The sequence below is a fragment of the Octodon degus genome, unplaced genomic scaffold, assembly GCF_000260255.1.
Source record: "Octodon degus isolate 3935 unplaced genomic scaffold, OctDeg1.0 scaffold00159, whole genome shotgun sequence".
Classification (NCBI taxonomy): domain Eukaryota; kingdom Metazoa; phylum Chordata; class Mammalia; order Rodentia; family Octodontidae; genus Octodon; species Octodon degus.
This window is the reverse complement of record NW_004524735.1, coordinates 4,156,544-4,179,936: the sequence shown is the minus strand read 5'-3', so window position 1 is coordinate 4,179,936 and position 23,393 is coordinate 4,156,544. Positions and strand designations below refer to the sequence as shown.

At 38.6% G+C, this 23,393-nt stretch overlaps 1 protein-coding gene and 1 pseudogene across 1 annotated transcript in view; both read left to right on the top strand.

Moving 5' to 3' along the window:
* Window positions 1-23,393, top strand: part of Nell1 (neural EGFL like 1) — a 990,534-nt gene that overhangs the window by 880,583 nt on the left and 86,558 nt on the right. The window lies entirely within an intron of this gene.
* On the top strand, window positions 21,372-21,538 carry LOC111813028 (annotated as a pseudogene).

The window sequence follows — 23,393 nt, the reverse complement described above, 5'->3', positions numbered from 1 at the left end:
AACTCTGGATCCAGCCAGATTGAGCTCACAGGCTTTGCCTCTTATATTTATTAGCTTAGTGTGACCTGGGAAAGGTCCTTAACCATGGAATTTCTTGAATCATGAAATCTCAGGTGTTGTAATCTGGGGAGAGCAACGATACCTGCCTCATAATACTGTGTGAGTTACACAAGTCACCAATGTAATGTACTTAGAGTAGTACTTGGCATTAAACAAGTGCTCTACCTTGTACTTGGGGAAACTATATATTGCTCACACGGCAACCTCCGTGATTTGCATTCTGATGCAATTACACCTGTGTTCCACAGTTGCCAGCTTCCCAGTGATTGTGACGGGAATGTGGGCAGTCATCCTTTCATCTGTAAAAATCAGTTATGAGAAACGTGTTCAAAATGTGAGTTTAGTCTGGTCCATTTTCACTTAAATCTGAATGTACCAGGTGTAGGAATCTAACAGCTTCCTAGGGAGTTTTAAAGGAGCCACGTCCACCTATGGGTTACATTATTATACGTTTCTTTCTGCGTCTTTAATTGAGGATTTATGTTAGTTCAAGATCTATCTATTGTGTAGATAGTTTAAATTGTTTTGAAGTTTCATTTCTGGTTAGTAAAGGGAGCATTACGGAGTGTTCGTAGTGGCAGGGGCAGTGGGCGTGGTCAGTCGGAGCATCACCGCAACAGATGAAGAATTGTCTGGAACTCTGGGTGGAGCCTAGACCTACTCTCCTGCTGCCTAAACTCACGGGCAACCTTCAAAGGAAAGCTCAGGGCACACCATTTGTAGGTCCGGCCCCAGGACTGAGAGCCTCAAAATATATAGGAACATGCGTCTGAAGTCCCTACGTCACCTTTTAAGCTAAGAGTGAGGTTGACTCAAAGATGGAAATGCTCTCAACAGTGTAGACCAAGGGCTGTTGGCGAATAGCACACTAAGTGATCTGTTGAGGATTAACAGTACCTGGAATTTTACAAAATTGCAATTTTTCAATTTATTGAGGATTCTGTTCATGTATCCTCTTAGATGTCAGGCTGCCCCCAAAGGCCTGGACATGATGAGACACTCAACTGATACAGCTATATCTAAACTATTCAGTTTTATTAACATCTGTTTTGTTTATTATGAGGTTTTCGTTCCGTCTACTTGATGCTTACATTTAAGCACAGGCCAAAATTTTGTCAATAAGACTTTCGCATAATTGCATTTCAATCAAAATGAGCACCATGCTTTCCCTGTTTCCTACCTCAGCCAATCTCTAGGTTTTTCTACCGTGACATGTTTGTGCTTCCCAAGTCAGTAATGAGTTTGTACCTGACCAGAAAGTGAAAAAGACAAAGTGGATTGGGTGAAACCTGTCACCGTACCTAAAGGACCAGGATTGGTAATTTGTGAAAGCCCTTTCCAGCTGAGGAATATATGACTGAGGAATAAAGAATGCAGGAGCTCTGATGCTCTGGGAGAAAGGCAAAGAAAAGGATGTCCACATAGAAACAGGTTTAGGTAGTGGAGGTAATGTTTTTATTATTGCATTGTTATTTTATCTGAATGCGTGTTTATTGCACAAGAAAGTAGACTAACATTACAGACCAGCCAAATACTTCTGAAGAACTCATCCTAGTACATGAGTGACTTATACTTACTGTCAGACACTTGAAATATTTTCTGTTGGAAACTCTTGGATTATTTTTAAAACCATATTCCATACATTTTTGAAAAAGAATATAGACATTAAAAGATTTAGCAAAAGTGTCCAGGTGCCTATCCTAGTAGATATGAGAGTATAGTTTGCATGATACATGAAGCTATCTATAGTCTCCATTAAAACATGTGCATTAGTTTTTCTTTTTTCTCATAATTTTATTAATAAACAAATAGCAATGAGACAGTTTCAAATCAAATTGGTAGAACAGTTTCAATAATTAACACATTGCATACATTCTTCCTAGTGGTTAATTGTTGTACAAGATGTGGACATGATATCCTATTTACAAATACTATTAGAACAAATCCCTTTATTCATTAAGAGAATGTGACTATATATCTATCCTAACCACTTTGAATACACAGATACAAAATGGACATTCATCTGTATCCCCTTTTTTGTTTAGTTCCGTTATTTGAATATTATAGGTGTGTAAACTCAGCAAAATATTCTAAAAGAGTCCAGTAGTCCATAATAGTATTGGGTCTTCTGCTTGACTGGCAATGTCAGAAATTGTTGACTTGAGTCCCCTGCAGCTCAACATAACACCATGGCTTTACTTCTTATACTTCGTTTTTATACTTTTCTGCTGGATGGTTAAGACCAAGGTAATGCTCCATCTTTACCAACCTAATGTCAGCTGTCTGAATCCAGGGCAAAATCTTATGCAGTCACAAGCACTCTTTTCATTGGCACATTTTGCATGATCCTTAGCTGTGAAAATGACCAGGCTGTGAGCTTCTAGAAAAGGCTTCTAGAAGTGCTTAGTGCCCTCCCTCAACCTACATAGAAAGTTACACTACCTCATCATTTCAGGGCAAGCCAGTGAGGATCGTGTTGCTCCTATTCCATTCTCTGTGCTCTTCTTTGCCAAACTTTTTCTACCTGGAGAAGAAACTAGTGAAATAGACTTGGTCTTCCTTCCTCTCCACTTGCATTTAATTAAACTCATCCAATTCATGGGACTCACACCCTGTTTGTGTGCTGCACTTGGTGTTAGCCTTAAGGTAGCCACAATAGAGAACCTGATTTCTGGCTGCTGAAGTCCAGGAACAAAAGAAAGCAAGAGCAGGAAGCAGTGACACCAATGCAGCAGAACAGTGAAACTCTTCCAGTAAGCAATCGATGCTGTGTGTGTAGAGGGTGCAGGGATGCAGAAATCTCGAATCCAAATTCATTGTAACAGTACCATTGTTACAATGTTTAGAACGAGGTGAAATCCTTCTCTGTTCTTTTCCAGATTGTTTCTTCTCTTCCCACGTGAAATCAGGTTGGGGCCTACTAAATGCAGCAGTAGCCACTGGTAACACTTATCATTCCTTTGTGTCCATGCTCTGAAGAGTTTATTGAAGAGGTGGACTGGACTAATGCTTTCCAGCCTTCACACATAAAGAAAGGAAGTGATACCAAACAGCTTTTGAGGGATTTCTTTACGCAAGCTACCTGACTTGCAGCTTACTGAATCCATTTGGTGCCCACCAGAATGTTATGAGGCAAGATCTTTCCATTCTCACTTTCTGCAGGCAAAACTGAGGTAAAGATACAAACAGAAACATGACTAAAGCCTCAAAGTTGGTGTAAAACAATGACAGTAATGAAGTAAAAGCTTCAATAGCTTATCCTCATGAGAAAAAAACCCAAACATTCTGCCCTAGATTATTTTACCCCCTGGGACCTGGTCTCATTTCCCTCCCTCTCCCTTCCCCCATCCCCTCCCACCTTACGGTTGGTTGTCCACTTCCCAGCTCAGAAGTCTACCCCTGATTTTTGGTCCTTTCCCTTTTATTTTAATTATGTTTATTAATTTATATTTTATAGTTTCTCATATAAAACAGGTGATATTTAATTTTATCACTGAATAGTCTCGTAGCACATGCTGGTTTCTACTTCTATCCATTTTCCTGCAAATAACATTTTATTCTTCTTTGTGGCTAATGTTCCAGTATCTACACATAGCACTTTTTCTTTACACATTCATCTGTTAAAGGAACAAAGCCTATTGCCACTGCTTAGCTATTGTGCAGTGTACTGCTATAAATATGGCTATGCAAGGGTTACTATTGTTTACACTTCTTAATTCTTTTACGAACAAGCCCAAGACTGGCATAACTAGGTTAAATGGTAGTTCTATGATTAGGCTTCAGAGGAACCTCTATCCTGATTTCTTTTTTTAAATTATTTTTTATGTATTTAGTACAGAGTCTATAGGGTCTCACTACGCAGATCAGACTCATAATGATCCTCCTATTTTTCAGCCTCCCAAATGCTGGGATTACAGGCATATGCTACCACGCCCAGTCTCAATCGCCATCTCTGCTCGCCCCAGGGGTGGGGTTGGCATGGCAGGCTGGGGATTGAACCCCAGTCCCTGCATCTGCTTAAGCAGGTACTTTAACCTGCTGAACCATCTGGCCGGCCCCACCATCCTGATTTCCATGGTGACTGTATTAGTTTGCACTCCCATCAACAGTATGGAAGCGTTACTTTTCCCTACATCCTCCTAAGAATTCATTGAGCTTTTGTACTCTTTTTATGTTTTTATCTTCGTCCTTTCAAGTTGCCTCATACATACTTGCCCTTCTTTTGTTCTTTGAAGATTTGGAAAGAATATTACTCCTAGTTATCTTCTTTCTAGTGCTGCACATGTTGTGCATTTTCTTTTGGGAGTCTATAGCTTGAGGATCAGAGCTTACCTATTATGTCAGTCAGCTTTTTATCATTTGAACCAAATGCCCACCGTACACAGTTGGAAGGAGGAAGGGTTTGGTTTTGCTCCTGATTTCAGGTAAGTCAGTCCATGATCTCCTGGGAATATCGTGGCAGAAGTGTAATGCAAAATAGAGCTGCTTAGTTCATGGCAGTTGTGAGGTAGACCAGATGCCCTCTGCTAGAAAGGAAGGAGCCACTTTAAGATTAGAAATAGTCTCAATGGTCACACTTCCATGACATATAAACACACCCAGAGGTGTGCTTCATTAAAGCCTATGCCCCTCTCAGCCAATCAAGTTGACAATTAAGTTTAACTCTCACATCTGCCTTACATTTATTGCTGTAAAGTGTTTTTCTTCTTTGTTAGTCTGTGAACTTCAAAGATGAAAGCTACGCCTCTCTCATTGCTAGTCTTTGGCTGATAGACCCCACACTAGATATCCTGGGCACATTGCCCTCAAGGTCCTGGTTCTCCAGTGCTGGAGGAATGATAGGAGCTCTCTTACATTTAGCTGTCATTTGCATAATGATGAAAATGGTATCTGCACTATGGTTTCTGTATAAATTATACTCAGCAACTAATATAAAATACTTAGCTAGGGAGATAGCTCAGCCGCATAATCACCTGCCTGGCAGGAAAAACGTCCTGCGTTAAATCCTTGGTACCACAGGATACAAGAAAAAAAAAAGCTTAGCAGGTTGTTTTATACATAACAGCCATATGCAAATATTGTCATCAGGTCTCCTTATAATTTTGAAGGATTATGCCTAAATCTTCTAAGACCAGGACATACCTGTTTCAGACTGAAAAACATGTAGAGAAGTTCTTCTTAAGCTTGTCATTCACTAGGCTTTGTCAGTCCTGCAGACAGAAAACTGCATGGAGTGATGGCCACAGTATTTAGGTCATGTTGTGTTTCACTCACATTGTTTGCTCTTTTCCATGATGTGAACCTTTTTCTGTGTTTGACGAAAGAATATAGGTTCAGAAATGAATTCAGGGGGTCAAAGGAAAACAACCCAGAGATATTAATACAATTGAGTCCAAGACAAAATGACATTATACCCGTGTAGTGATGACCACTAGGTTACACTTTGATGAAACTATTTAGGTTTGTGTCCTTTTTATTTATTCTTATATTTCTCTGTTATAAAGGGAAATCTTTTCTACCTGATGAACTAGAAATGCTAGTAAACAAATGTCAGTCTCATGACATTTCCCTTGAAGATTTAAATTTGAACAAATGAACATGATTTCAAAGTTTAGGTGAATATAACAGTATAATAGCTAACATGAATTGCTTACATACTATTAAACACTTTACATTTGTTATCACATTTTATAATCCAAATAATTCAAGTAGTAAGGTACCATCCCTGTTATCATTAGATAATTGAAGAAACCAAGCCTGTAAGAGCCCAGTATCTGCTCAGTGTTAATAGCTGTAAAGAGGCAGATGTGGAAGACTTAAGTCTCTTCTGTGTCTCTTAGGGTGACAGTCTTCCTTCGTTTCCTGAACATGTGTACACCGGCAGACACACCCATGTGTCCCTAGACAGACACATTCACGTGAAAAGCTGGAAGGCTCAGATGTCTGACTGAGTATATGAAGTCTACAAAAATAATTTTATTTACATTAAGAATACATGTTGACTGGGCATGGTGGCACATGCCTGTAATCTCAGCACTTGGGAGGCCCAGGCAAGAAGACTGATGAATGTTTGAGACCAGCCTGCTCAACAAGGTATGTTCAAGACTGGCCTGTACTGCATAATTAAACCTTGTCTCAAAAAGACAAAAAAAAAAAAAAGAAGGAAGAAAGAATGAAAGAAAGAAAGAGGGAAAGGAAGGAAGGAAGAGAGAGAGAGAGAGACAGACAGACAAAGAACTAAGAGCTGGGGAGACAGCACAGTAGAATAAGCACCTGCCTAGCAAGTGCAAAATGATGAGTTCAATCCCTAGTACTGCCAAACAAACAAACAAAAGAAAAAATGAAAAACCCAAACAACTCTTATTGACCCTGATTTAAAAATGTAAAATGCAAAACAAAATTGATGACATCCACTCTTGCCTGTTCTGAAGGAAGATGGAATTCACTGGGGTTGAATTTCAATGGTGACATTAGCAGTAGAGTTAATGAGGAGTAAGACTGACATTCTTTTTCAGGTGGCCTTTGAGCTAAGCACCCAGAAGCAAGACATAAGGTTCACTTTTTTGTTCTTTTCCATTTTCTATTCAGCTGAGGCTCACTGTACAGTGAGCACCTTCAGTCTCTAGACAAATTCCATGTACCAGTTTCTGATCAGTAAACCTTATTCTGCTTGTCCTGCTTGCACTTCCAGATACCTGAAATGCTTCCTGTTCTTCAAGCACAACTTGCTTTGCCTTAACCTGAATTGTTGCATGAAGATTTGGAGCATTCCAACACTATTTTAACTCATGCCACTGAGCATATAGCAATTTCAATTGTTATTGAGTCATAAATCACTTCTTAGCATTTACCCACTTCTATGTTTGTAGTTGACAAGTAAAAGCACATATTCTCAGAAATAAAAACCTTCCTTGGCTTCGACATTGTTACCTTATAGCATTGAGTTGGGGAGAAGGATCAGTGTAATATTTGAGTCAAATGAAGTAGATTTGAAAAATTAAGTAGTTTCATACATTCTTAAAGATGATGAATCTGTGACTTAAACAAAAATCATTTTTTTTTATTTTTTAAGGCAATGAACCATTCATACATTTATTTTAAAATAAAATTTTGAAACTGTAAAAAAACGCTAAAGATTTCCTTTTCTTGAACAATGTGGTGTGTCTATGCTTTTGATGTCTGCTGAGTTAAGAAACATGTCCTGGAAGAAATCCAAAAGTAGGAAATGTATATCTATCCTAACTATTTTGTATAGGTATACAGCTACTTTCTCTTAGTTCAATGAGAAGAAAGATTTGCACTAATAGACATGGGATATCATGTCTGCATCTTGTACTATGAATAACCACTAAGAAGACAACAAAATGCAATGTATTAATTATTGAAACCCTCCTACTAATCAGTTTTGAAACTATCTCATCACTATTTGTTTCTCAATAAAATTATTAATATTTTTTTTTGGTGGAACCGGGGATTGAACTCAGGCCCTTGCGCTTGCCAGGGAAGCGCTTATCCCACTGAGCCATCTCCCTGGCCCTCAATAAAATTATTAAAAAATAAATAAAAGTAGGAAATGTTCCTAATCTCTCTCTCCTTAGCAGTCTCTCTCTCCTTCTTTCTCACTTCATTTGCTTTCTGCTTCACTCCTTTCCACATTTCTTTCCCTCCCTTCCTCCTTCCTTCTTCCCTTCCTTCCTCACATTTTTATTTTATTTATTCATTTATAAATATTTAAAAATTATTTATTTATTTGGTAGAAGGTCTTGACACACAGCTTGCACTTGTAGTGATACTCCTGTCTCAACCTTCCCAGTGCTGGGATTACAGGCATGGGCAACCACACCAGGTCTTGGTGGCTAGCGTGGTGCATCTGGGGTTTCAGTGCTGGCAGGGCATGTGTTTCTGGGGATTGAACCTGGGTGCTTGCACTTGCCATGCAGGTGCTTAGACAGCTAAGCTATCTCACCAGTCCTCCACACTGTTTAAAAATTTAAGCCATTGATGTGATTACCAATTATTGGAGTTCTACTATGGATAAACTGCTATGTATAGCTTCCAGATTTAAAGGAGAAAAAACACAAAGATTAGTTGGACAGCCTTAACCTCAAACTGCTTTTATAATCCGAGGCATAGTCCTTTGTCTGTGTATAATAGCCATGGGTCCCCTAAAACAGAAGTAAGTACTCTGCTAATTTAAGACTGCATGTGTAAAATTGGTGTCACACCTCTGAAATCTGTGAGGACAAATCAACAAATTAACCTGTTGGTCACTTAGGTGCCTTGAAGATCCATCTAATGCAGAAAGAATAAGCATAATATACAGGGGAAAACTAAAGTCCAACCAAAGAAGTGCCCTGTTCCAAGTGTATAGAAGAGAGATTCTCCCGGTGTAGAACTCAAGGAAGCTTCCAGACTGGCTGCATTCCAGCTGAACTCTTATAAAAAGCAAGTGAATTAGAAAGTATGGGGGGAAGGGGGCAGAATTCTAGTGGGAGGCTGCAAGGGCACGTAAAGATAGGAATCGCTACCTTTCCATTGGTTTCCTCCTTAGTTTTAAAAAGCCGGTTGATCTCCAAGCTAGCAATCCTTGCATGCCAGCCTCCAACTCCTTCTGCATTAGATTGATTGATCTTCAAGACACCTAGGTGGGCAACAGGTTAATCTGTTGATTTGTCCTCACAAATTTCTGAAATTTGACACTAATTTTACACTTACAGTCTTAAATCATCACAGTAGTAATTTCTGTTTTAAGGGGCAAAGGGCTATCTTCAAAATTCTTCCAGCTTAGAGAGATAACTGCCCCAATAGCTAGCTTGTAGAGAAATGGAATTAGACAAGATAAAACCTAATATCTAGATAATGTAAGAAAATTTGCATGCAGTCAGTCAGTATTGTGGAAGTCATGGGACTTAGAAGGTAATTAGGAGGTCAACATGACTTATGAGGTTCACATAGGCACCACTTAACATACTGTGGTCAAATAAGGAAATCAAATAGCTTTTACTGTATTTCTCTAATAAGTTTCAGTATTTCCATAAGTCTTTCTTCTCAAACCCTAAAGGGTCTATTCAGACAATTTAAATGTACTCTATTGTGGAAAAAAGGGAAGGGAATTTTAAAATTTTCCAAATAATTTCTGTACCTTGTATTACTTGTAAGCTACTTTTCTTATGCAAAACTGTCTCTTGAATTAGATGATGACATAATACCCCCGTGAGCCTTTGAGATTCTTCATAACGTAGCCTCTCTGTCTGTTTCTCTTCATATCCTATCAGTTCTTCAAATTGCCTTATCCATATTTACCTTCTTCTTTATACATAGACATTTCTTTTTCCCTCAAGTTTTTATACTTTATTCACCTTCTGCCAAGAGTGAATGTTTCTTCCTCTGCTCTCCTTTTGTCTGCTTAGAGAGGTCTTCCCTGACCACCTATGTGAACAGGACCTTCCACCACGCACTGATCCTGACATAGCTAATTTCTCTTCATCCCACCAAATGCCTATTGACATTATGACATATAATTATTTTTAATTTATTTTCTTTTTTGTTGCCTAATAGTACATATTAAGAAAATGAGGTCTTTCCTTTTGTTCATTGTTGAATTTACAAATTCTAACACAATGTCTAACACATAGTGGATGTTTAATCCATATTAAAAGGGAACTAGCATAACTTCATTATGTACACAGCAATATACTATATTTTCTTTGATTCAAATGTTTCCCGACAATACATGTGCTGGAAAGTTGATCCCAGCATAGCAGTTTTGGGGGATAGAACTTAGTGGTGATTGTGGATAAAGGTCATTAACAGGAAGTGGTCAGTCAGCTTTCCCTTTTACCTTCCATCAATAGAGCGTGCAACAGGAATTTTATCATCAGATACAGGCCGCATAACCTTGTACTTCCCAACCTCTGGAACAATTAAAAAAGATCCCCTACAAATTTCCCAGTAGATTGTGTTTTACTATAGCAACACACAGGGGGCTAAAACTGTGTGCAGTGAAGATTAGGCATTTCCACAATATTTCCAGCCGACTAACTAAATCATATGGGAATTAAATCTATCTCGAAAGCACCTGTCCTGCGATGACACCAAAATAACTTTAAAGAATGTGCTTTTAGTAAATTCCTTCCTTGAGTCACAGACACTTTACAGAAGCAGAACATTTCTTCTACAAAATGCTTATTATAATGAGGTAGTTGTTTTTTTTATTTCATAATGCATTAAAACCTAATCTGGTTTGCCATCTTCTGCAATAGCAGTGTCTACTACACAGTAATTATTAATTAATGCATAAAGTCTACTCACTTTAGCTAGTACAACAGTGCTAGCAGTAGCGCTCTCTTTTTCTTTCTCTGACCCTCTACATGTTTGACAGAGCATCAGGGTATCTCTCATTTTAGTTCAGTGCATATTGGAATTACAGCACATCAGAGAGAGAGAGAGAGAGAGAGAGAGAGAGAGAGAGAGAGAGAGAGAGAGAGATTTGCTCAGTGCTAAATATATCTCTGTAGTGGATCTCCACTCTCTTTGTGATATTGCTAGTAGCCTTACAGCCTGCATTTGAAAACATAAAAGCAAACAAACAAACAAACAAAAAAAGACAAAAGCAAAATCTGTCTTAATGCCCTAATTTTTTTGTTGCCTTGTTTTAGCATCTGTCAAAACACAAATTCTTTGAAAGTGCTTCCATTTATTTTATCATGATTTTTAAAAATTATATGAAGAAATGACAAAGCTGTATCTTGGTGTCATTTTAATTGGAAGTATTGATGTCTGAAGTTGTATCCTGCTGTGTGATTTTTAATTATGATGCACATGTCCCCAGTATATATTGTTCTATGATAAACTGTGATGTTGTCACTAGCTGTTTATTTCCTTTGATTCCTTTGTGAAAATTACCCATGTGCATCCCCATCACACAGTATGGCTTGAATTTGGATGTGCTCTCAAAGCCTCATGAAGTCATAGGAGGGGATTTTTCAGAGGTGACTAATCTAGAGTATGTGACACAGATTGATTCATGGTGCAATGCTATTATCGGGGGTACTAGAATTAAGGGTGTGAGTGCTATCTGTCCTAAGTAGCCTGGATAAGGTACAAGGAATAGAAAGACCTATGGTTATCTCTTCTTCTCTTTGCTACCCTTTGCCCTCCATGAACTGTTTTTCCTTTGCGAAGACGGTTTGCCACACCAGCCTGCTTTAAGGTCATCCAATAACAGACTGAAACATCTACAAACCATGAGCTAAGCAAATCTTTCCCCATTGAAATTAAAGTGTCATGGCTTGGGGTTTTTGCAAGGGAAACAATATAATACAGGACACATTTTATTTTATTTTATTTTTTATTTTTTTGGCAGAACCGGGGATTGAACTCAGGCCCTTGCGCTTGCCAAGGAAGCGCTTATTCCACTGAGCCATCTCCCCGGCCCCCAGGACACATTTTATAATATTTTATAATGAATCACCCAGGAATCATATATAAGAAGTGCGGGAAATCTGTCCACACACATAAACACTAAAGACTCCAACTGAAGGCCTAGATCCTAGTAACCTGCGTGAGTCAAGCTGAAAACTTAGAGCCCATAACAATGCCTCTCACAAGTCCAAGTGGAAGCCTAGAGCACACAACAGAGTCTCATGCAGGTCCACTTCACAGATCTGTGAAAGGCCCAAAGATCAGTGGTAGAAACTAGGAAGTCTATGCCAGTGGGATGAAGGATCTGTGCTAGCAGGCTGAGGGATCTGAACGGGATCTAGGAAGCAACACTCAAGGTAAGTACCAGAGCTCCCCCAAAGGTACCATAGCCATCCTCAGCAACAGTGAGGTCCTGAGCTCCTCCAGGGATGAAGAAAGCTGAGTTCCCAACAGGAAAGCCAATGTGATAAGCTTCTTTGTGAAGCTGAGCAGTGTGCCATCTTCCCCTCCTGAACCAGGAAGCAGTGTTCAAGAAGAAGGCCAAAGCTCCTCCAGAGTTCGTTGGGAAAGCCAACATGACAAGGTCCTTCAGCAGAATAGCCCAAGAGAACTAAAAGATTCCAACAGCTCCAAAAGCTTCTCCACACAGCATCCCTAACAGCGTTTTGGCTGCTTCTTCCGTTCTGCCTTTATGCTGCTGTCAGTAATCATCAGTTGTGCCACCCACACCCAGCACCACACTAGTTAAATTCAGCTGGGTGTAATAAGTTGACTGCCAGTTAGAAATACACTACAGTGTTGAATATTTTTATCTTGGCCACAAGAGAAAAGCAACTGAGGTGGAATTTGTTACTCGGAAAGTGGTGTCAGCACTATATCTGACCATGTGGTTCATCAGCCTTTGGAGCTAGCCTGTGGGAAGAGTTTGAAAGGTTTCAGAATGTCACTTGAAAAAGTACAGCTGTAACACCTTGGGATGTATTTGATGGGAGAATCTCATCAGAGCTCAGAAGACCAGACTGAGAGAAATCTTGCTTGTGAAGACAAGGCTTAGGAGGCTTCTACGGGGAAGAAGGGCTTCATTGATTGTTGGACTCCAGATGATGTGTGTCATGTATGGCAGAAAGTTTGTCCTCATTTTGCTCCTGTCCAGAGAATTTGCCTGAAATTGAGATTTAAGGTGACAGACTAATTAATCTTGCAAAAGAAATTTCAAGGCAGTCTAATTTTGAGGTAATAGTGTAGCTATTGTTGGGAGCTTTTAGCCAGATTTATGTTGAGAGTCAAGAGCAATGAGCCAAGCAGAATGATTTAAAATGCTGTGCATTTGGCCAGAACAGAAGTTCCAGTAAAGTTTTAGCCTACAAAAGTGGAACAGAGGAGATTTTTTTTCTGAAAAGACTAGCAAGAAAAAGCCAAGTATTGCAGAATAAGGTAAAGAAAAGATGGCCTGAGGCCATCACAAGAACCATGAAGACTCCAGCCCTTTCAGGCTCAGAGTTGTTCAAGGTGAATGACTGCTTTGAGCTCTCCCCGCAAGACCCCAAAATAAACCAAAGAAGCCCCACAGTGCACTGTGTTTGAGAATGGCAGGAGCCTAGAGAATATGTTCCTCAGGATAGGGCTCAGAGTGCTCTGCAATGCAGGTGCTTTACTCCTCCAGCCAAGAAAGACTGAAGCCTGGCTACTGCTCCAGCTGGCAGCAGACACTGCATCATGTGTGTGATGCTGGTTTTAAGTGCATGCAGATTGCAAGAGTTTCCAGGTGAGGAAGGCTTCCACTCAGATTTTAGGAAGGCCTGAGGCCAGGATGTGTATGATTGAGAGAACAGTGTGTGAGGCTGTGAGTATGAAACCGAAGGTACTGTGGAGAAATTTGGTGAAGCCAGGAACATGGATCATCTGAGGAAAACTATACGGAGTGAGCAGAGCTGCCATGAGAGAAGTCAGAGGAACTACAGCAACCAGAAGTTTGCCATCGGGACAGAGCCACCCAAGCCTTTGAGAGTTCACAACTTGCCACAGATTGCTGGGGCCGCTGGGGGGAAGGGGTACTACGGACTTAATGTCTGACCTCCTGGATTTTTGCCTTCCTGTATTACCATTCTTGCTATCCCTCTGCCTGTTACTTTTGGAATGGGAATATCTATCTTGTGTCATTGAATGTTGGAAGTGTTTAACTTCCTTTTCATTTGTATAAGGCTTGTGGCTAGTAGTTTGCCTGGAATCTCAGAGGGGCTTTGGACTTGGACCTTTCAGCAGTGCTGAAACTCTGAGGACCTTTGCAACTGGATTTGGAGATGGACTAAATGCCTTTGGTATAACGGATGCACATGAGTCTTCAGGGCAGGGGGGAGGGCGGAAGGTTGAAATGTTACGGTTTGTGTCTAGATGTCCCCCGAAGGTTCATGCAATCATGGATGTGGCTTTTTCAGAAGTGGGCGGATCTACAGTGTGGGATGCTGGATAGATTCATGGGACAATATTAGGCTTAAGAGCACTAGGGTTAAGGGTGTAATAACTACGTGAAGTAGCCTGGATAAGATATATATGCTATGTATCTTATCCAGGCTACTTCACGTAGTTATTACTTGAAGTACATCATCCCTTGCTTGCTTTGCTACCTTCTTCCAACCATGAACTATTTTTCCTCTTTGATACCTGCTGCCACACCATGCTGCATTGGAGCCAACAGATTATGGACCGAAACCTCCACAAACTATGAGCTAAGTAAACCTTTCCCCCTTTAACTTGGATATTGGGTACTTTGTCTCAGTAATGAGTGAAAAGTAACTAAGACACATAACTAATAGCATCTCCTATAGGACAAGTGATCTGTAGTGGCTAACAGCCTTTAAGATTGCAAGATACATATGGGTAATGTCAAAATGGAAGCCTTGAATTTTCTCCTTGGTGCTAAAGAAGGATATCTTATGTTATAGTTGGTGTCTAGTATTCCCCTAAAGCCTCATGTAGGTCATGAGTTGGCCTTCTAAAATTTGTTATTAACTAGTGATCCATTGGGATTATGGGTGTGAGTACTACACCCAGCCTGGGGCCAATAGCCTAAATGTAACTTAAGGAAGACAGATTTGCTCTCTGTAGACATATTGTTGCTGTTACTCCTCCTTTTTGCTTTTGCTGTTTTGCTGCCTTCCAACACCATGAACTTCTGCCCTCTGCCATGTGTCAGTCTGCCTTAGAGCTGGCTAAGTATGGACTGACACATCCACTACCTGTGAGCTAAATAAACCTTTCCTTCCCTAATTTTGAGTGTTGGGTATTTGTCCCAGCAATGAGAGAAGAGGGACTGAGACACCTTATAAATGAGATACTTGTGTATAATGAGGTTGAGAATGAAAAAATTTAGTGGAGCAGATTTTTAAGAGACCAGGAGTAGCACTTGACCTAACTTGGAGGGAACAATATTTTCTTGTTCTTTCATTGAAAAATGTTGAGTTTATTTTTTAGCATAATAAAAACAAAGTAATAGAGGAATAGTCATGCATGACTTAGAAGTGGCAATATGTTCTCAGAAATGCATTGGTAAGCAACTTTGTCTTTGTGGAAACATCACAGACTGCAGTTCTATAAACTTAAATGGTATATGTCATTTATTCCACTTGACTCTTGATACACTCAAGAGATATAGGAGGCAGAACAACATAGCATTCTATTTATGATAATTTTTATAAGTGGAAGCATGCTGTAAGATAATGACAAAATATATTCATAAGAAACTTGTAAACCAGTAACACTTGTTTATTTCATTATCAAGTTTTATGCTGTACACATAATTTCACGTGCTCTGCTTTTTATATGATTAGCAAGAGTGTGATAATTTTTTTAACATCAGCAACACCATAACCATGCTAATGCATTGTGCTATGGTAATATGATGGTTATAAGATCACTAGGTAATAGGAATATTTTTAGCTACACTACTTGTAAGAGACCACCATTGTGTATGCATTCTGTCTATCATTGACCCAAATGTCATTGTAGAGTATGTCAATGTATGGGGAAGGTTACACAAAGAATCATAAAATCTCAAGCTCTATAGTACTTAAATCATTCGGTCCCTGTCTCTAATCTGTGAGGAAGTTATGCTACAACATATGTTATATTTTCTGTCAAAAATGCCCCTAAAAGATTCAAGCACTTGGAAGGTGATTGAGATCATGGTGGCCCTGTACTCACCAGTAGTCATTAACTGATCAGTTCTGTAGCTAAATGTGCTGTAGTTAGGTAGAGCCTGGTTGGGGGAGGTGCATGAACAGCTCACTGAGGGTGTGTGAGTAGGAAAGATGGATCGTTGTCTTGGCTCTTCCTCTCTCTGCTTCCTGGCTACCAGAGAATGAGCGGCTCTCTGCTGGGCCCTCTGACCGCTTATTTCTGCCTTGAATCCAGCTGGTTTTCAACTGTATCTACTAGAAAGTCTGAGCCACATAGAACCTGTGTGGCATGGGCATTGGGTATTGGGTATAATGGCCACTGGCAGGAGAGTAACTAGTGTAATATTATACCACAAAGCCATGAAGCATAACCTAGAAATCTCCACTCTGCAGAAGCTATCTTTTAAAATACTCAATTAAGAGAATTTACTTATTCAAATGATACTTGAGTAAAAGGTAAAATATTTCTACAATCTGAAGAGAAACCAGAGCATCAAATGATACTTTAGAATATTGTGTTATCTGAGAATGAATCATTTTGGATGTCGGGCACACAATAAATTATCTGTAATTCTTCTTTAGTTAAGCTTTTTTTGCTTATGTTGATTTTTGCAACAAATAATATTCTTGTCATTAGCAGAAAGGGGTGACTGTCATCCCCGTCTTACACAAAAGATCATCTTGAAAAAATAACATGGAATAGAAGCTAAACAGTATTATTAATTTCAGTGGATAGCCCCTGACTCCTACCAATGTAAACTTTTCTATCTATTATTCTTTTTTTATTTTTTTTGTATTTAACACAGGGTCTACAAGGTCTCACTTCACAGATCAGACTTATAGTGATCCTCCTGTTTTCAGCCTTCCAAGCACTGGGATTACAGGCATGCACCACCATGCCTAGTCTCGATTGTAGTCTCAGTGTGCCCCGGTGGTGGGGCCAGCACAGCAAGCCACGGATGGAACTCCGGTCCATGCACCTGACTAACAGATGCTTTTCTCTGTTGAGCTATCTGGCTGGCCCAACTTTTCTTTCTATTATCAAGAGTTAGAAAACTGAGAGTTCCTCTGTTACCTGAGAGAAAACAAAACCTCAAAGAAGGATCACTTATAACTTTTAATCTGTGTAACTTTTAATCTGTGTTTGCCTCTTTTATGGATGACCAGGAAGACAGATTTGAAAATAGCTTGGATTGGGTACAGGAAGTGTCACTTTTCTCAAGGGTAGTTATTACCAACTTTTGTCATATATTTCCTTTCAACTTGTGTATTGTGACAACTCCCTTGTCATATATATTCTTTTCTTTAGATAAACTTCTCTTAAATTTTTCAGCTTTTCCTTATTTGCTGTGATTTCTGTGACTCTTGTTTTCCTTCCTGTGGCTTGTCTTTGTTAATCTCCTTTAATCTTCTGCAGAAGTGAACACAACTTGTGTTTGAACAATAGTGTTGGTCTGAAACATTCTTATTTAAAAGCCTCTATCATTTTTCTCATCTGTTTCTTGACTTTAATTAGGAGACAACAGGAAAAATTTTAATATAACAGATGCCTGAAGATTGACTCACTGGTGTAACTGTAAAAAAATCCCTTCTTTTTCCAAGTGTAATGACATTTTCCTGATATTCTTATTGATTGCTTTGGAGTCAGCAAAGCTTTAAGTTGCTTCCATCTGAGGGCTGCTATTCTTTTAACTGTGCCAATGGGGCTGAGGAGATAGCTCAGTAGAATAAGTGCTTACCTGGCAAGCACAAGGGCCTGAGTTCAATCCCCGATTCTGCAAATAAATAAATAAATAAACAAACTGTGCCACTACCAGGATGGGTGCTGTTCCCACTGAACGCCTCCCCACCGGACGCAAATAGAAATGCACACCACTGCAGTGGGAAATTGTAGCAGCAGGATCTGGTCACATGGGGCAGAGAAGGACAATTTGTCTGTCTGGGAAGATCCTAACTGTCACACAGACAGATTCATGTGCAAGTGAAGCTATTAGGCTGTCCGTTTTGGTTGACAATGCCAGGTCACAGACATGCTAACTTCTCACCTTTCTCTGGAACATATCCTGAAGGATATTTCTTTCTTTAGGCAAAAATATCCTTTAGAACTCTTTGACCACTGGAACCAAAGTGGATTTATTTGCCAGGCGTGCTTGATTTAAGCTCATCTGGGGGAGGGAGGTGCATAGTGGGAAAGTGATGTCTCTCCCCTCAATAATTGCTCAGTAGGATGTGGATGCACCTAACTAATAATTCTTAGAAGAGGGAGAGAAATGCTCTTCAGCTGGCAAAATGTGATGACATTCTGTTTTCCTCAGAATGATTTATTTTAGTGTTTCCTCAGGATTTCTCTCTTAAGTCAAGCAGTATGGTCTGACTGTCTGGAGAAATACCCCATTAACCAGTTCATATTTCTTTAACTTTTCTGTCTCACCCACACCTATGAATTGTATTTCTATCATCTTGGCCAAGTCACTGAACACTTTGCTTCAGGTTCTTGCTCAATAAAATGGCACTTTACATTGTCTTGCCAGGGCTGGGGATATAGCTCAGTGGCATAAGTGCCAGCTTGGTAAGCACAAGGTCCTGACTTTTATTCCCATGCAATAAAAACTGAACAAAGAAACACTATGATACAATGCCTTCCTAGAAAGCCTTGTAAATACTCAGTGAGATGACATATGAAGTACACCTAGAATTTGTTTAGCATATAATATGTGCTCATTAAATGTTGCTTAATCAGAATTATATTGTATGAAATATTAAATTGTATTCCCCTAACTTGCTGTCCTGACCATAGATTCAGCAGCAGTGGAGTACCTGGATGGGTGAGGAGAGTGAAATAAATCTTGCAAAACCACTTCCCAAGTCAGCTCTTCCTGGGCCAAGGCCCAAGGAGTCTATTCTCCAGTGAAAAGTCACCACTTCTGTACCTTTGGCCTCAGAATGGGTAAAGTCCTGGTTACTTCTGAGATGCCACAAAGACACGGCCCCTCGTGTTTGTATTCCCAGTCATGTTCAAAATACTTGACTTCTCAACAATGACACCGATATCTTCAGTAACTGTACATTATTTGGCCCACATTTTACATATAGTTCCTTTCTGGGAAGAATTTAAACTTTTCAAGTGCTTCTGCTCTGCTTCCTGTTCCTGATCCTCACCATAAAACTGTCTAAAAGCAGTCAGCATTACCCATGCCACTTCTTTTTTTGTTGTTCATTTTATTGAGAAATAAATAGCAAAGAGACAGTTTCAAAACAGGTTAGTAGAACAGTTACAATAATTAATGCATTGCATTTTGTCTTCATAGTAGTTATCCATAGCATAAGATACAGACGTGATATCCTGTCCAAACACTATTAGTACAAATCTTTCTTCTCATTAAATTAAGAGAAAGTAGCTATATATCTATCCTAACTATTTTGTATATACAGATACAAAATGGTCCTTCATTTGTATCCCCCTTTTTGTTTAGTTTTATCAGAGATGGGTATTTCATTGCCCATTGCCATTGACTCAGCTATAAAGAATGATAAACTTGAAGCCTTCGTATATAAGTGGTTGCCACTTGAAGTTATGCTCATAAGTGAAATAAACCAGACCCACATGTATAAATATCATATAGTCTTCCTAGTATAAGAACTCAAGATAAGAAATAAAAATAGAAAGTTATAACACAATTAAAAGGAAAGCGAGAACTTAAGAATTAAATAATGAAGAGAGGGCAGGGAGAAAAGCTAGGAAACATTACAGTGCAAAACCATACATTTATATGCACAAGATGGTTAAGGCAATGATCCTGAGAATCTTCATCAGGTTTTTGAAACTAGCAGTTAACTGGTAGGATTGTCACCTTGACTGAGTATATGCTGAAACCCTGCCCCTCCTTGAATGTTGGCTGGCCTTAAAGTTTTCTCCATAAGTTCAATTAGTCAACCACACTTGATATCCCATCTGACCAAGCATTAAGAAAAAAAGAAAAATATAGTCTATTGTCAGAATATAACATACACAGCCTCTTGTCCAATTCTACAGAAATTTCTGGTTTTCAGCTGGAGTCTGCTGAGCCTAGTCTTTACTGTGTGAATTTCTGTCACCATTTTGTTCCTCTGAGCTCGCATGGAACTTGCTTCTGCTTATATCATAAGCAGATATCTTTCAGCTCACAACTTTAAACCTTTCCCAAATCCTTTCAGAGCTTCACAACAAGGTCATCACAGTCATGGCAGTGACCCTGCTTTTCTAATTTTCTGTTTCCTTTAGCTTGTGCATCACTGTGGTGCGAGACTGAGACTCACAACATAAAAAAAAAAAAAAAAAAAAAAGAACAAGGTGGAGTTTAATGTGGCTCATGATTCAGGGCACTCAGTTCACATTTAGCTGGCTCCAAGGCAGGCGCATGATGGAGAAGGGGCATGGCAGAACACAGCTGGTTAGCTTATGGCAGTCAAAAGGCACAGCCAAGGTAAGAGTATCTGAAAAGAAAGGGCCAGGGACCAGCTGTAGACCTCCTGTCCTGTCCTGTCCATGACCCACTCAGTCGTACCCAGAAATGTATGCCCTTGATCACTAGGTATTTCTCAAACCAAACTACTTGAGAATCTAACAATCACAATATTGTTATGCTAACTCCATGCAACTGAAGGGACTGGCTTATAAAAGAGTTCGGTAAGAATGTTTCTTCTTTTAAAAAGAACATTCAGTTGCAATTTATCACTGCAATATAGTGCATTTGTTTTGCCTCAGAAATGGTGTTTTAAAAAAAGATTTCCATTACAATAAAAACAAAGCATGATATACAATTATTATAACTTTAAACATCCAACAATTTCACTCCATAGATTGGTACTAGCCATTTGATGAGCAGTGGGTTACTCTATCACGATTATAGCCACACCTGTTATCTGCAAATATCACATACTAATGCTTTACAGTAGCTTATGAATATCACCTGTTAGGAAAGTTTAACAAAGACCTGAAGTATAGCTCTGCAGTATCTGTAGATCAAGCAAAAGTCAGATTTTTAATATATATGTTTGAAGACAATATGAAGTGTTTTATGAACTTCACATTTTCATTTCCTTAGAGATCAAATCACCTTAGCATGCCTGTGACTAGCAGACCACCTTCACATGAACCAAGTGTGTTCCACAGGCTTCCATCCAGCCACACTCCAAGAGAATGGGACAGTGTTTTCCTCAAAGGGCATGGAAAAAGAACATGTTAGTATGTTCTTCCCATGAAGTACACCTTCAACAAGCAGCCTGAATGGACTGAGTCTAAATGGCAGGTTACTAACAATAATCCACTGAAATGTAATCCCAGGTCTTCCCTGTAGGATGATTCTAGTGCTTTCCTGTCAGAGGCAGAAGTGCTATTTTGGGAATTGATTAAGTGACAAGTTTAATTATTGTATAAAACTATCAATAAAACAAGACTTTTTAAATACAACAACACTTTTGGAGTCAGTAAGTTAATTTTAAAAGGATTTCTTAGGAAATAGTGTAAAATACAACCAAACATATATCTACTTCTATTTGCATTATTAGTCTTTAGTCAGTAGCACATCGTGGAAGTAGCCAAGTGTTTGGAATGGGGTGTTGCTAAGTACATCAATGACCAGAAGTGAAATATTATAAAACTAAAATATTAGAATACGATAGCTAACAACAAAAGACTATAAAATTTTAGATACATATTTAGATGAGATTGGGATCGCTTCTCGGCCTTTTGGCTAAGATCAAGTGTAGATGAGATTGGGCACATCCAGGGTGTTATGGCTGTAGACTAGATATATATATATTTATATGCATATCTATGCATGTATAACATGCCCTCATTGTTAAAAATATGCATGAATGGTTTTAATGGTTATTTCTATAGGAGAATTTGAGGGTGATTTTTATATAAATTTCAGAACTTCCTATAATTTTTCTTTATTTTTTATATAATGAACTCATTCTGATATTTTTTTGCTAAAAAAGAAAAGTTTTGATATTATAGTGAATGCAAACAGTAACACCCAAAGAGGAAAATACAATTAATCTCGTCGTGCTTTGAGAGTGTGCTTTGGCTGTTAGCTGATCTCGTATGAATCCTCTACTTTCCTTAAGCAGACGCATGCTATGTTCCTTTACAAAACAGACATTTGTTGAGCTGTTTTATGGCAGGTACCTTGTACAATTTGTTTTCCTTATTTGTTCCCTCTACCCCTGCCAACCTTTTGCTACATTGTACCTTATGTAACTTTAATTTACAAATATAATGGATGAGTGCAGGTGCATGTAGATTTGTTTATCATACAGATACATTGTATCTGTGTATGTATACATGTTTATATCAAGTGATATGCATATATTTCCATATGTATTTCCATATATACAATTGCATTTGCATAGCAAATACTTAGCTATATATGCATTTATGATTACATATACACATATATAAACTTATAACAATCACAGAAAGTGTCAGTTTTCAAATGCTTTTTCTTACAAAAATATCGGATTTATAAGATTATGCAGGTCAACGTATCAGAATGTGGCATTAAATGGCATTAAATGATTTTTCCATGGTGTAGATAAGCCATGATCTAGTTAAATTTTCTCTCATGAATAAATACACAATATTTATTGTTCCTAGCATGAGGAATACTCAAACAGTCATCAATGTAAGCACATTAAGAGTAAACAATGAGGGCTGAGGAGATAGCACAGCAATCTAAGTGCCTACTGGCACATACAAGGACCCAGGTTTGATCCCTCGTGGTACCACACGCCTTTCTGGCCCTGGAACCTCCTTGTGTGGTGCTGGCCATTGAACCTGGGCATGGTGGGGCATGCTTGTAATCCCAGCCCTAGGCAAGTTGAGACAGGAGGATCACTATGAGTCTGAGTGCGCAGTGAGACTCTAGCAAATAAATAAATAATTAATTTTTTTTAAAATGAATAAGCAATGATTTTATACGTAATGCATGTAGTCCCAGAAGAATACTATAGTTTTTATAAAGACATTTAAGCATATTATCAACAAAATATATATTTAATAATCTTAAAAAGATTTTGATAGGGTTTACCAAACTTTTATTTTAGTTCTTTTTCACCAAAATAAAAAAAATCCTGTTTAATAATAATAATGAAAATGCTTGTATCTGCCTTTTCTTTATTTATTCTACAAAAATTTTACTCTTTGTCTTTTAAAATTGATCTTCATGTTTTATATTATATTCATTTACTATAGTGGAGTTTTGAAAATTTCTATTTTATGTAGTTTTATTGGAATACATATTTAGTGTCTTTGACTTTTTTATTTTATGAAAAAAGGCAAAACAATATTTTCAAGCAAAATAATAGGAAGATAATGATAGTTCATACATTGTATGCTGTTATCTTTAAAGTAGTGGCTTGGAATACAAGATATGGGCAGAAGATTTCTCCAGTTGGTACTAGCCCAGGCCTCTTTTCAGTAAACTAAGAAACACTAGCAGTATAACTGACTTGCATTTTGCTTCCTTTTCCCCTTCCCTCCTGTTCCCTTCCACCCAGCCTAGGTCCTTTTTCTTTCAGAACAATTTTTTCCCTTTCCCCGATACCTGTTGTACATATTAGTCCTTATTTACTCTTTTAGTTTCTCACACCAGCGAGACAATTACACATGAGAGCCTGCTTTATTTCACTTACGAGTGTGACTTAAAGTTAGTTTTTAAAATGTCCTTTAGGCATCTATTATTTTAAAAT